Raw genomic sequence first — 13,644 nt, 5'->3', positions numbered from 1 at the left:
GGGTCTTTTACTCCACCGGAGAGGCCCGGTGCTACCTCTGCCGCTCAGCGGGGCATGTCCGCAGAGACTGCCCTTTGGCCCAGGGGGGAGGGACACCCGAGACCCGGCAGGACATCGGCCCCGTTGTTGCCGACGCCCCTGGCCGCCCGGCACCTGAAACCAACCCTCCTCCTACTCGATCCACCGCTGCTCCCGTCCGGGCCCAAGAAAAACCTTCCCTACAATGCCCAGGCGAGCAAGGGAGTCTCACCCTTGCTATTACCAATCTGGTAGAGCCTATGGAGGAGACTGTGGCCAAGATATTACCGGGTATAGAAGAGGGCCCGCCCCAAGGAGAACCCCCCACCCCTCATGCTGCCTCACCGTTACCCCCCCGAACTCCTGAACCATCGCCTCCGCCCCCTGACACGACCCCTGCTAACCAACCCCCAAATGACGCTATGGAGGGCTGGACCCTAGTCCAGGGGAAGCGAGGCAAGCGGAAGGCTCGAGCTCTGCTGCACCCATCCGATGTGGAAGCCCCCCGGAAGACCAGGAAGGGAGGCACTGATATTGAGCCTTCCGCTACGGCCACGAGTGAGATCCATCCGCTGGTGTCGGGAGGGGAAGACAGACTGGCATTGGAGGGCAGAATCCCCCCTCCACGAGAGACCCTCCCCTCCGAGACCCCTGAGGAAGCTCCTTCTGCCCGGACACCACCCGAACCCCCCACGAAGCCCCAGGCGATCGTTGAGGCGGGCCCTAGAGGAGAGGCCCCCGGGGTAGCAGGAGTTGGCCTCTCCTCCGTGTATGCGGAGATTGAGGCCCTAGATTTGACCCCGGTCACCCAGGGAGAGGATGATCTACTGCCGGCTGGCCTCGATCTGGATAACCTCACCCCAGCCCCCCTTTCCCCATGCTCCCTCCCCCTAATTGCCTTCCTGGGCAAGCGCCCCGCAGAAGGTGGTCCACCACCTGATGCCATGGCCGCCAAGACCACCACGGAGCCAGCTTAGCGTCACTGGGAGCCCCCTCCCTTACCCCATAACCCTCGACTCTGCTCAGGAGGCACCTTCTTTTAGTTGCTCGCCTCCTGAAGCCCAGAGCCTTACCTCTGCCCCTGCCCCCACCCCTGTCCCTGCCCAATTCACCTCCTCCTGCAATGCTATTGCCGCCCCTGGGGTTATTTCTTTCCCGCCTTCCGTAGATCCCCCCCCAGGGAGCAGCCTTTGCACTTTTTAGTTGCGACCCATTAGGAGTTGCACTTTTTCCCCTGCCATCCCCTTCCACCCCAAGGCGTGAAATGGATTTAATAACCCCAGCCTGTCAGACGCCCCGCCAGTGGTCCGCACCCTGCCTACCCGCCTTAGCGGACCATGAGCCCCACCAGGGAACACCCCGGAAATCGTAACCCCACCCCCCCATGAGCTGCGGCATGCACTAGGGAAGTTCCTAGAACACACCCGTGGTGCCCGCAATAGGGTACAGCTAGCTCTTCAGCTATGGGGGGACTTCGATCAAATTTTTCAGGGCACAAGTGCCTTATAAAGGAGGGCAGGGGGCAAGGAAAGCGCGGTGCCACGGCCTACGAGCGGGCCCGCGGCTTCCGAAAAGATTTACTCATCCACGGGATGGGTCACAGGTTGCTGCACAACCCGCCGGGGGCCATGGACACCCCCACCAATAAGAACCCCCCACCTCCCCAGCCCTCCGCATGACGCCTCTCCTTATTGCAACCTTGAACACCAGGGGCTGTAGGATGGCTCTCCGCAGGTCCCAGGTGCTCTCTTACCTTCGGGAAGGGGGGTACTCTGTAGTTTTCCTGCAGGAGACCCATATGGACCCGACCGTCGAGGCCAGATGGCGGCTGGAGTGGGGGGATGGGGTATACTTTAGCCACTTCACGACTTGGCAAGCTGGAGTGGCGACCCTGTTCTCCCCCACCCTACAGCCCAAGGTGCTAGGGGTCACTGAGGCCGTGCCGGGCCACCTGCTGCACCTTCGAGTCCGTATGGAGGGGCTCGTGGTCAACCTTGTTAACATTTATGCCCCGCAAACGAGCCCAAAGCAGCCACAATTCTATCAGCGGGTGTCCGACTTCCTCGGCACCCTAGATTCGCACGAGTGCCTGGTCCTGGGAGGGGACTTTAACACCACGCTCGAGGAACGGGACCGCTCAGGGGCCGAGCCGAGCCCAGCCGCCGCGAACATTCTTCGAGGAATAGTCGAACATCATTCCCTAGTGGACGGCTGGCGTGACCATCACCCAGACGACACTTCCACCTTTGTCCGGGTGGAGGCCCATCGGTCACACCACTCTCGGTTGGACCGTATTTACTTATCGCGTTTCCATCTTTCACAGGCCCACTCCTCCACCATTCGGCCGGCCCCATTCTCTGACCATCATTTAGTCACCATAACGGTCTCCCTCCGTGCAGAGAGACCGGGGCCGGCCTATTGGCACTTTAACAACAGCCTGTTGGAGGACGAGAGCTTTGTGACGTCCTTCCGGGAGTTTTGGCTGGCCTGGCGAGAGCAGTGGCGTGCCTTTCACTCGGTGCGGCGATGGTGGGATCTCGGGAAGGTGCGTGCCAAGCTCTTCTGCCGTGACTACACTCGGGGCACCAGCCGACAGAGAAATGTGGCGATAGAGCAGTTGGAACAGGAGGTCTTAGAGATGGAGAGGCGTCTGGCCACCAACCCTGAGGACCCGTCCCTCTGCGGAGCGTGCCGGGAGATGCGGGAGGAGCTCCAGGCCCTCGAGAACCACTGGGCCCGAGGTGCTTTCGTTCGGTCCCGCATCCGCCTCCTTCAGGAGATGGACCGCGGCTCCCGCTTCTTCTATGCCCTGGAGAAAACGAGGGGGGCCAAGAAACACGTCACCTGCCTTCTTGCGGAAGACGGCACCCCCCTCACGGATCCGGAGGAGATGTGTGGGAGGGCCCGTGACTTCTACACAAGCCTTTTCTCCCCGGATCTGATCGATCCTGGCGCTTGCGGGGTGCTCTGGGAGGAACTCCCCATGGTCAGCGTGGGCGACCGAGACCAGCTAGAGCTGCCTCTCACCCTGGCCGAGTTCTCGGAAGTCCTCCGTCGCATGCCCACCAATAAATCTCCGGGCATGGACGGGCTGACCATGGAGTTTTACCGCGCGTTCTGGGACATCCTCGGCCCAGACCTAGTCACTGTCTGGGCTGAGTCCTTGCAGAGCGGGGTCCTCCCTCTGTCGTGCAGGCGAGCGGTGCTCGCCTTGCTGCCGAAGAAGGGGGACCTCCGCGATTTACGAAACTGGCGTTCCGTCTCACTCCTTAGCACGGATTACAAAATCGTAGCGAAAGCAATCTCGCTGCGGCTAGGGTCCGTGATGGCGGACGTGATCCACCCAGACCAGACCTATACTGTCCCGGGTCGCAGCATTTTTGACAACCTCTTTCTAGTCCGAGACCTTTTGGAACTCGGGCGGAGAGATGGTCTGTCATTCGCCCTCCTGTCTCTTGATCAGGAGAAGGCGTTCGATAGAGTAGACCATGGGTATCTCCTGAGCACTCTGCAGGTGTCTGGATTCAGACCTCAGTTTGTGAGTTTTCTCCGGGTGCTGTATGCCTCCGCGGAGTGTTTGGTTAGGCTCAACTGGACCCTGACTGAACCGGTCAGCTTCGGGCGAGGAGTGCGGCAGGGGTGCCCCCTCTCGGGCCAGCTGTACGCTCTGGCGATCGAGCCTTTCTTCTGTCTCTTCCGCAGGAGGATGACAGGGTTGGTGCTGCGGGAGCCGGAGCTGTGGCTGGTCCTGTTGGCGTACGCCGATGACGTACTCCTCGTGGTCCAGGACCCGGGCGCCTTGGCGCGAGTGGAGGCTTGCCAGGCCATCTACTCGGCAGCCTCCTCCGCCCGAGTCAACTGGGTCAAGAGCTCTGGCTTGGCAGTGAGTGACTGGCGGCAGGTAAGCTCCCTCCCACCCACGCTTCAGACCATCCGGTGGAGTGCGGGTCCACTGCTCTATCTCGGTGTTTACCTTTCCGCCACGCACCCTTCCCCACCGGAGAACTGGCAAAATTTAGAGGGCGGGGTGATAGAGCGGATCCGGAAATGGACAAGGCTACTCCAATGTCTCTCCCTCCGAGGGAGAGCACTGGTGCTTAATCAACTAGTCCTGTCCACGCTCTGGTACCAGCTCAACACCCTGGCCCCGGCCCCGGGTTTCCTGACCCACCTCCGGAGATTGATTCTAGAGTTCTTTTGGTCAGGAATGCACTGGGCCCCTGTTGGAGTTCTTCATTTACCCCCGAAGGAAGGAGGACAGGGCCTGAAGTGTCTGTACACTCAGGTCCACGTTTTCCGCCTCCAGGCCCTGCAGAGGCTCTTTTATAGTGCAAGTAGTTCGGCATGGAGCATACTGGCGCACGCCTTCCTGCGCCGCTTCCAAGGGCTCCGATACGACCGGCAGCTCTTTTATCTTTGTCCGAGAGGTTTTCCGCGAGACCTCTCCGGGCTGCCGGTCTTCTACCAGGACCTCCTCTGGACCTGGAAACTGTTTCTAACGACCAGGTCCGTGGCGGCCACCGTGGGAGCAGATCTCCTCACGGAGCCCTTGCTACACAATCTCCAACTCCGTGTGCAGGTGGCGGAGTCCCGTTCGGTGCGCCAGAGGTTGGTCCTGGCGGAAGTCACGAGGGTCGGAGACCTCCTGGACTACGACCGGAGAGACTGGCTGGATCCCCTGACGCTCGCTCAGCGCATGGGTCTCTCCAGCCCTTGTACCCCCCGGCGCGTACTTCAGGAGGTGAAGGCCGCCTTGACCCCCGCTGCTCGGGCTTATGTCAACCGAGCCTTGCGCGAGGGCGTACCCCGCCCATCCTCTACCCCAGGCCCGCCAGACCTTTCCATTGGGCCCCTACCGTGCCGATCCCAACAAACCTCTCACCCTTTCACTGCAAGCCGGCTGCAAGAACTGCAGCCGGTCAGTTTTCAAATCGCACCACGGAACTATTTATACACACTCACGCTTCACACCCTTCACGCCCACACCCTGGTGTCCCGCCCCGATACAAAGTGGCGGGACCTCCTGCCACCCTTGGAGGGTGAGCAACCTCGGTGGACCAGCCTGCATTCCACCTTGGTCCCGAGGCCCGTCGGGAACATCAGTTGGCGGCTCCTTCACGGAGCTGTGAGCACGGGTGTGTTTCTGACACGGTTTACCCCCATCCCGGATACTTGCCCTTTTTGTAATGTGAGGGAAACCCTGGAGCATGTATATTTAGTGTGTCAGATTGCAGCCCCTTTTCCGGCTCCTCACAAATATTCTATTGCGCTTTTGGCTTCATTTCTCCCCTCACCTGTTTATCTATACACTCCCCATCCGTGGCCCCACAAAATCGCGAGACCTCCTGGTTAACCTCCTTCTAGCCTTGGCTAAAACAGCCATTTATAAAACCAGAGAGGGGAGGTTGGCCCATGAAGTGTCCTGTGATTGTGGGGCCTTTTCCCGATCCTCAGTACATTCACGTATCCGGGCGGAGTTCCTCTGGGCGGCGTCCACCGACTCCTTTGACACCTTCGAGGAGCGGTGGGAGCTGTCTGGGGTTCTCTGCTCGGTGACCCCGTCCAGTTCCCTCTGTCTGACCCTTTGATTGAGGGGAAGAGCGAGAGAGGCCAGCCCCAGCCGTTGCCACTGTGGATACCATCATTACTGTCATCTAGGAGGGGTCCTATAATACATGGGTGTCTACCCCCCCCACCCCTAAACCGCCCACCCCGCAGCCATGCCCATCTTGCCGGGCACTCTCAGGAGAGGGATAATTGGTGACACTGGGCGCTGCCCTAGGTAACTCAAGGGGGTGGAAGACCATGAGTGTCGAGGAAGCCCCCCCGCTCTAGGCCACCAGGTAACTCAGGAGGGTGGAAGACCACGAGTGTCGAGGAAGCCCCCCTGCTCTGGGCCCAGGCTAACCTGAACACTTCTCCCTCCTGAAAGCTGCTGTGTTATACCTTCTGTTTGCGTTGTTTTGTTGCATAGTTTGTTTTGTTTCCTTTTGTAATTCTTTGTAAGTGTTACAAATAAACTTCTTTTCTGTTTCAAAAAAAAAAAAACAACCTTCCCTGTTACCTTACCCAGGGAAAAGGGACCTACTTAGCCTGCTCTCCTACTGCTGCCCTCTGGCCTGGGCTTTTCTTGCTCTTTGCCCCTGCTTCGGCTTCCCCCCCAACCAGGCCAGACGCTCTCCCTCTTTCTTTTCTTTTGTTGTTTTTTTTTTCTTTCTCTGCTGTTGCTAGAGTGCTGGCCGGCTGCCGGGTGGCTGTTAGTCCCCCTCCCCCCCGCCCACCCTCAGACCCTGCTGATGTTCCAGCTGAACCCCCCCTGAGAGAGGGGGGCCTGCTGACCCGCTCCCCGGGGGGGGGGGGGAGTGGAAGGACCCAGCCCCCAGACCCAGCCGCTTGCTGTTTGTTTGTGGACCTGTCTCCAGCTGAGAAAATTTCTTATCACCTGCTCTGGCATCCCTGGAATGTTGGAGCTGCGAAAAGGGAAACAGCCGTCTACCAGAGGAACACCTCGCGGGGAATCTACAAATCGCCGTGGAGGGGGTCCAAGACTGAGTAACTTTTGAACTGTGCTCTTGTGTGGGGGGAGGCCTCAACTGTGTCGTGACTGTGTTTGTAGGGACACAGGGGATGTGGCACGGAGCTGCCTCCCAATCCATCTGTGTCCCTCCCCCCACACACATACACACACTACTATCCTCATCACTGCCCCCTCCATCATCATTGCTGGCTGTTTAACATCTGCCTCTGGACTTAGCTGCTTGCCATGATTCTTGTGGGCCAGAAGCACCAGCCAACCAAACAGGACTCTCTGGACAAGCGTACAGTGGTTCATGTGCCCCCCCCCCGAACTGCCCATCCCACAGTCTGTCCCTTTTTACCTGACCCCAACTCCAGTTAACCACCTGCCTCCGCCCCCGCTGGGGCATCGGCAATGGAGGGCACCAGGGGGACCTCCGCCGCTGATATGCCCACCGCCTCCCCTAGGGGAACCCCCTCAGCCCGTGGGAAAGGCCAGGGCAAGAAGAAGGGGAAGGGACCCGCTAAAACCACCAGGCCCTCCGTGGGTGGCTGCAGCCTCGCCACCGACCACAGCGTCCCTCCCCGCTACCCCCTCCACCGGCTCTGCGGGTGTCCCTCCCTCACCCCCCGGGACATATGCCTGGGCAGCGGCAGCTCCCCCGCCTGCCATCTCATCATCTCTCCCACCCACTGCCTCCACCACCATCAACAGCGTCCGGGGCCCCTTCCCCACCATGACAAGGAAGCACTGTGTCTGATGCCTCCTGGTGCCCACCTCGCTCCACGTGGAGACCTACATGTGGGCATTGGTGAGGGTGGTGGGGCCTTCGGCCATTCTGGTGGCCTCCAAAATGTATGGGAAGGTCGTCTTCTTAGCATCGGAGGCTGCCACCCAGGAGGCGGTGGAGAGGGGCCTCGCGGTGGGGGGGTGTTTGTCCCCCTAGAGCTGCTGGAGGACCTGGGCGTCCACCTGGTCCTGACCTCTGTCCCTTTTCTCCCCAATGCTGCCCTGTTACCCGCCCTTTCCACCCTGGGGAAACCTGTTTCTGTCATCAGCCCCCTCCAGTTGGGGTGTAAGGACCCCACTCTCCGTCACACCTTTTCCTTCCACCAGCAAGTGCAGCCTACTTCTACTGCCATCGGCGGCGCGTGACAGAGAGGTGCTCGAGGGGTCCTTCCTAGTCCCCCACCAGGGGGCCCGTTACCAGGTTTCTCCAAGGGGGAAGCCCGGTGCTACCTCTGCCGGGCATCAGGGCATGTCCGGAGGGACTGCCCCTTAGCCCGGCAAGGAGGGGCACCTTGGATCCCCGAGACCCGGCAGCACATTGGCCCCATCATTGCTGACGCCCCAGGCCGCCCGATACCCAAACCCGCCCCCCCTCCTCTTCAGACCACCACTGCTCCTGCTCAGGCCCGGGGGGCACCTCCCCTACAACGCCCAGACGAGAGGGAGAGCCCCGCCCTCGCTGCTGACAATCTGGCAGGGCCTATGGAGGAGGGTCTGGCAGAGATACCACCAGGCATGGGAAAGAGCCTGCCCCAGGGAGAATCCTCCCTCCCTTATGCCGCCCCACCATCCCCCCCAAGCCCCTGAGCCATCACCTTTACCCACTGATACGACCCCTGCTAACCAGCCCCCAGATGATGCCATGGAGGGCTAGGCCCTAGTCCAGGGGAAGCGAGGCAAGCGGAAGGCTGGAGCTCATCCTCATCTACCCGAGGCGGAGGCCCCCGGAAAACCAGGAAGGGGGGCACCGATGCCGAAGCTTCCGCTTTGCCTACGAGTGCGTCCCATCCACCAGTGTCAGCCAGGAAAAACGTGGTAGTACCGGAAGGTAGTGTCTCCCCTCCACGGGAGACCCTCCCCTCCGAGACCCTCAAGAAAGCCCCGTCTGTCCTGACACTACCCGAAGCCCCATGTGAACCCCGAGACAACCGTCATGGTGGGTGCCAGCAGGGAGAACCCCGGGGCGATGGAAAGTGTCCTCTCCTCCACGTTCGAGGAGATCGAGGCCCTAGATCTGACCCTGGTCGGCCAGGGGGAGGACGACCTTTTGCCAGCAAACCTCGATTTGGGCGACCTTACTCCACCCCTCTTTTCCCCATGCTCCCTCCTCTTAACTGCTGTTTCTACTCCCACCTCCAAGGAGCCCCTGGACTCCTCCATTGACCCGGCCGCTGATGGCACCCCGCTGACGACCACCAAGTCTGCTCAGGTGACAGCCAGCACCACACGGCCGGGACACGAGCCGCCAGGGCATCCCCCGTTGGTGCGATTTCCTTCCCGGGGGGGGGCACAGAAGATAATCCACCTCCTGATGCTGTAGCTGCTAAATCCACCATAGAGCCCACGCCCGGTATTACTGAGAGCTCCCTCCCTACCCCCTTAACCCTCGAGCCTGATCGGGAGGCGCCACTATCCAGCTGCTTGCCTCCCAAAACCCAGAACCTTGCCTCTGCCCCTGCGCCTACCAGTCTACCTCCTGCAATGTTATCGCCGCCCCCGGGGCTGTCTTCTTCCCTTTTCCAACCAATGACACCCAGGGAGCGGCCTTTGCGTTCTCCTGCCCCGACCCATTAGGGGCTGCTATTTTCCCTCCATCGCCCCCTATCGCCCCAGGGTTTGAGGCGAGCCTGGAAGCTCCAGCCCATCAGGTACCCCGTCGAGGGTCCGCACCCTGCTTGCCCGTTTTAGTGGACCATGGGGCTGCACCAAGGGCCCTGCTGGGGAACAACCGGGAAACCGTAACCCCATCCCCCCATGAGCTGCGAGAAGAGCTGCGGAAGTTTTTAGAGGATGTCCGTGGCTCCCGCAACAAGGTACAGCTTGCTCTCCAGCGATAGGGAGATTTTTTTCAAATCCTCTGGGCCACAGGGCCCTCATGGGGGAAGGTAAAGGGACGGGGAAACAGGATGCCACGGCCTACTGGCGGGTCCGTGTCTTCCGTGACCAATTACTCACCTACGGGATGGGTCAGGGACTGTCGCGCGGCCCGCTGGGGGATGCGAGCGTCCCTGCCAGTGAGAATCCTCCCTGGCCCTCCCCATGACACCTCTCACCATCGCAACGTTGAACACCCGGCGTTGTAGGATGGCTCTCCGCAGGTCTCAGGTGCTCTCCTTCCTTCAGGAGGGAGGGTACTCTGTGATTTTCCTGCAGGAGACCCATACGGATCAGACTGCCGAAGATAGTTGGCGGCTAGAGTGGGGGGACAGGGTCTACTTTAGCCATTCCACGATTCGGTAGGCTGGAGTGGCGACCCTGTTCTCCCCCGACCTACGGCCCGAGGTGCTAGGGATCGCCGAGGCCGTGCAGGGTCATCTGCTGCAACTCCGGGTCCGTATAGAGAGGCTTGTGGTTAACCTCGTTAACATCTATGCCCCGACATCGGGCCCAGAGCAGCTGCAATTCTATCAGCAGGCGTCTGCCTTCCTCGACAGCTTAGATTCTCATGAGTGCCTGGTCCTGGGAGGGGATTTTAATACCATCCTCGAGGAGTGAGACCGCTCGGGGACCGAGCAGTGCCTGGCCGCCGCGGACACCCTCCAGGAGATAGTTGAACATCACTCCCTAGTGGACATCTGGTGCGACCACCACCCGGATGACACTTCCACGTTCACCTTTGTCTGGGTGGAAGCCCATCGGTCGAGCCACTCCCGGTTGGACCGCATTTATCTATCACGCTTCCACCTCTCATGAGCCCACTCCTCCAGCATTCGGCTGGCCCCATTTTCTGACCATTACCTAGCCACTGTGACAGAACTCCCTCTGTGCAGAGAGGCCAGGGGCCGGCCTATTGGCATTTTAACAACAGCCTGTTGGAGGATGCGGGCTTCGTGACGTCCTTCCGGGAATTCTGGCTGGCCTGGCGAGGGCAGCGGTGTGCCTTTCCCTTGGCGCAGCAATGGTGGGACCTGGGGATGGTGCGCGCCAGGCTTTTCTGTTGCGACTACACCTGGGGCACCAGCCGACGGAGAAATGCGGCGATAGAGCAGTTGGAACGGGAGGTCTTAGAGCTGGAGAGGCGTCTGGCCGTCAACCCCGAAGACCCGCTCCTCTGTGGAGTGTGACGGGAGAAGCGGGAGGAGCTCCAGGCCCTCGAGGACCATCGGGCCCAGGGTGCCTTTGTTCGATCCTGCATCTGCCTCCTTCGGGAGATGGATCGTGGCTCCCGCTTCTTCTATGCCCTGGAGAAAATGAGGAGGGCCAAGAAACACGTCACCTGCCTCCTGTCAGAAGACGGCATCCCCCTCACGGAACCGGCGGAGATGTGCGGGAGGGCCTGAGACCGACCCTAGCGCTTGTAGAGTGCTTTGGGAGGAGCTCCCTATGGTCAGCGCGAGTGACCGAGACTGGCTAGAGTTGCCTCTCACTCTGGCCAAGTTCTCGGAAGCCCTCCATCGTATGCCCACTAATAAGTCTCCAGGCATGGACGGGCTGACCGTGGAGTTCTACCGCGTGATTTGGGACATCTTCGGCCCAGACCTAGTCACCGTCTGGGCCAAGTCTCTGCAGAGCGGGGTCCTCCCTCTCTTGTGCAGGCGAGCTGTGCTCGCCTTATTGCCGAAGAAGGGGGACCTCCGCGATTTACGAAATTGGCGTCCCGTCTCGATCCTCAGCACAGACTACAAAATCGTAGCGAAAGCAATCTCGCTGCAGCTAGGGTCTGTGCTGGTGGACGTGATCCACCCAGACCAGACCTACACCGTCCCGGACCGCAGTATCTTTGATAACCTATTTCTGGTTCGGGACCTTTTGGAACTCGGGCGTAGAGACGGTCTGTCGTTGGCCCTCCTGTCCCTAGATCAGGAGAAGGCATTCAATAGGGTGGACCACGGGTACCTCCTGAGCACTCTGCGGGCGTTTGGCTTCGGACCCCAGTTTGTGGGTTTTCTCCGGGTGCTGTATACTTCCGCGGAGTGTCTGATTAAGCTCAACTGGACCCTGACCGAACCGGTCAGCTTCGGGCGAGGAGTACGGCAGAGGTGTCCCCTCTCAGGCCAGCTGTACGCTCTGGTGATCAAGCCCTTCCTCTGTCTCCTCCAAAGGAGGTTGACAAGGTTGGTGCTGCGGGAGCCGGAGCTGCGGCTGGTCCTGTCGGTGTATGCTGATGATGTGCTCCTTGTGGTCCAGGACTCAGGCGACTTGGCGCGAGTGGAGGCTTGCCAGGCCATCTATTCAGCAGCCCCCTCCGCCTGCGTCAACTGGGTCAAGAGCTCTGGCTTGGCGGTAGGAGACTGGCGGCAGGCAAGCTCCCTCCCATCCACGCTTCACACTATTTGGTGGAGTGCAGGTCCGCTGCTCTACCTCGGCGTTTACCTGTCTGCCACACATCCCTCTCTGCCGGAGAACTGGGAAAATTTAGAGGGCGGGGTGATAGAGCGGCTCCGGAAATGGACGGGACTACTCCAATGTCTCTTCCTCCGAGGGAGAGCGCTGGTGCTTAATCAACTAGTCCTGTCCATGCTCTGGTACCGGCTCAACAACCTGGTCCCGGCCCCAGGTTTCCTGACCAACCTCCGGACATCGATTCTGGGGTTCTTTTGGTCAGCAATGCACTGAGCCCCTGTAGGGGTCCTTCATCTACCCCTGAAGGAAGGAGGACAGGGCCTGAAGTGTCTACACACTCAGGTCCGTGTCTTCTGCCTCCAGGCCCTACAGAGGCTCCTCTATGGTGTAGGCAGTTCGGCGTGGAGGACACTGGTGCACGCCATCCTGCACCGCATCCGAGGGCTCTGATATGACCAGCAGCTCTTTTATCTCCGTCCGGCAGGTCTTCCACGAGATCTCTCCGGGCTGCCGGCCTTCTACTAGGACCTCCTCCGGACTTGGAAACTGTTTTTAACGACCAGGTCCATGGCGGCCACCGAGGGGGTAGATCTCCTCGCGGAGCCCCTGCTACACAACCCCCAGCTCCGTGTGCAGGTGGCGGAGTCTCGCTCGGTGCGCCAGAGCTTGATCATGGCAGAAGTCATGAGAGTCGGAGACCTCCTGGACTATGACCAGGGAGACTGGCTGGATCCCCTGATGCTCGCCCGACGCATGGGGCTCTCCAAATGTCGTACCCCCCGACGCGTACTTCAGGAGGGGAAGGCCACTTTGCTGCCCGCTGCTCAAGCTTACCTCGACCGGGTCCTGCTCGAGGGCAAGCCCCGCCCACCCTCTACCCCAGGCCTGCCAGATTTTTTAATTGGACCTCTGCCCTGCTGATCCAATCGACCCCCCCACCCCTTCACTGCGAGCCGGCTGCATGAACTGCAGCTGGTACGCTTCCAAACCCTGCCAAGGAAACATCTATACATGCTCGCGCTCCACACCCTTCACGCCCTCACCCTAGTGTCCCGCCCCAACACAAAGTGGTGAGACCTTCTGCCACCTTTGGAGGGTGAGCAGCCCCGGTGGGCCAGCCTATATTCCACCTTGGTTCCGATGCCTGTCGGGGACATCAGTTGGTGGCTCCTTCACGGAGCTGTGAGCACGGGCACGTACTTGGCGCGGTTCACCATCCCAGATACTTGTCCCTTTTGTGGTGTGAGGGAAACCCTGGTGCACGTATATCTGGAGTGCGCCAGGTTGCAGCCCCTGTTCCGGCTCCTCACAAATCTCCTATTATGTTTTTGGTTGCATTTTTCCCCTCACCTTTTTATTTATGCACTCCCTATCCGTGGCCTCACAAAGTCGCGGGATCTCCTAGTTAACCTCCTCCTGGCCCTGGCTAAAACGGCCATCTATAAAACCAGAAAGAGGAGGTTGGCCGACAGAGTTTCCTGTGACTGTGGGGCTGTTTTCTGATCCTCGGTCCGTTCACGTATCCGGGCAGAGATCCTCTGGGTGGCGTCCACCGACTCCCTTGATGCTTTTGAGGAGTGGTGGGCGCTGTCCGAGGTTCTCTGCTCGGTGTCCCCATCCAGGTCCCTCTGTCTGACCCTTTGATTGGGGGAAAGAGTAAGGGACCCCAGCCCCAGCCATTGCTGCTGCGGACACCACCACCCTAGAGGGGTCCTTTCACACGTGGGTGCACGTGACACCCCCCCCCCGGATTGTCCACCCCACAGCCTGCCCCTCTTGTTGGGTGCTTTCAGAGGAGGGAATTGTTGGTGACACTC

Source organism: Caretta caretta, chromosome 1 (genome assembly GCF_965140235.1).
Source record: "Caretta caretta isolate rCarCar2 chromosome 1, rCarCar1.hap1, whole genome shotgun sequence".
In the NCBI taxonomy this organism is placed as follows: Eukaryota; Metazoa; Chordata; order Testudines; family Cheloniidae; genus Caretta; species Caretta caretta.
Note: the sequence above shows the minus strand (reverse complement) of the source record.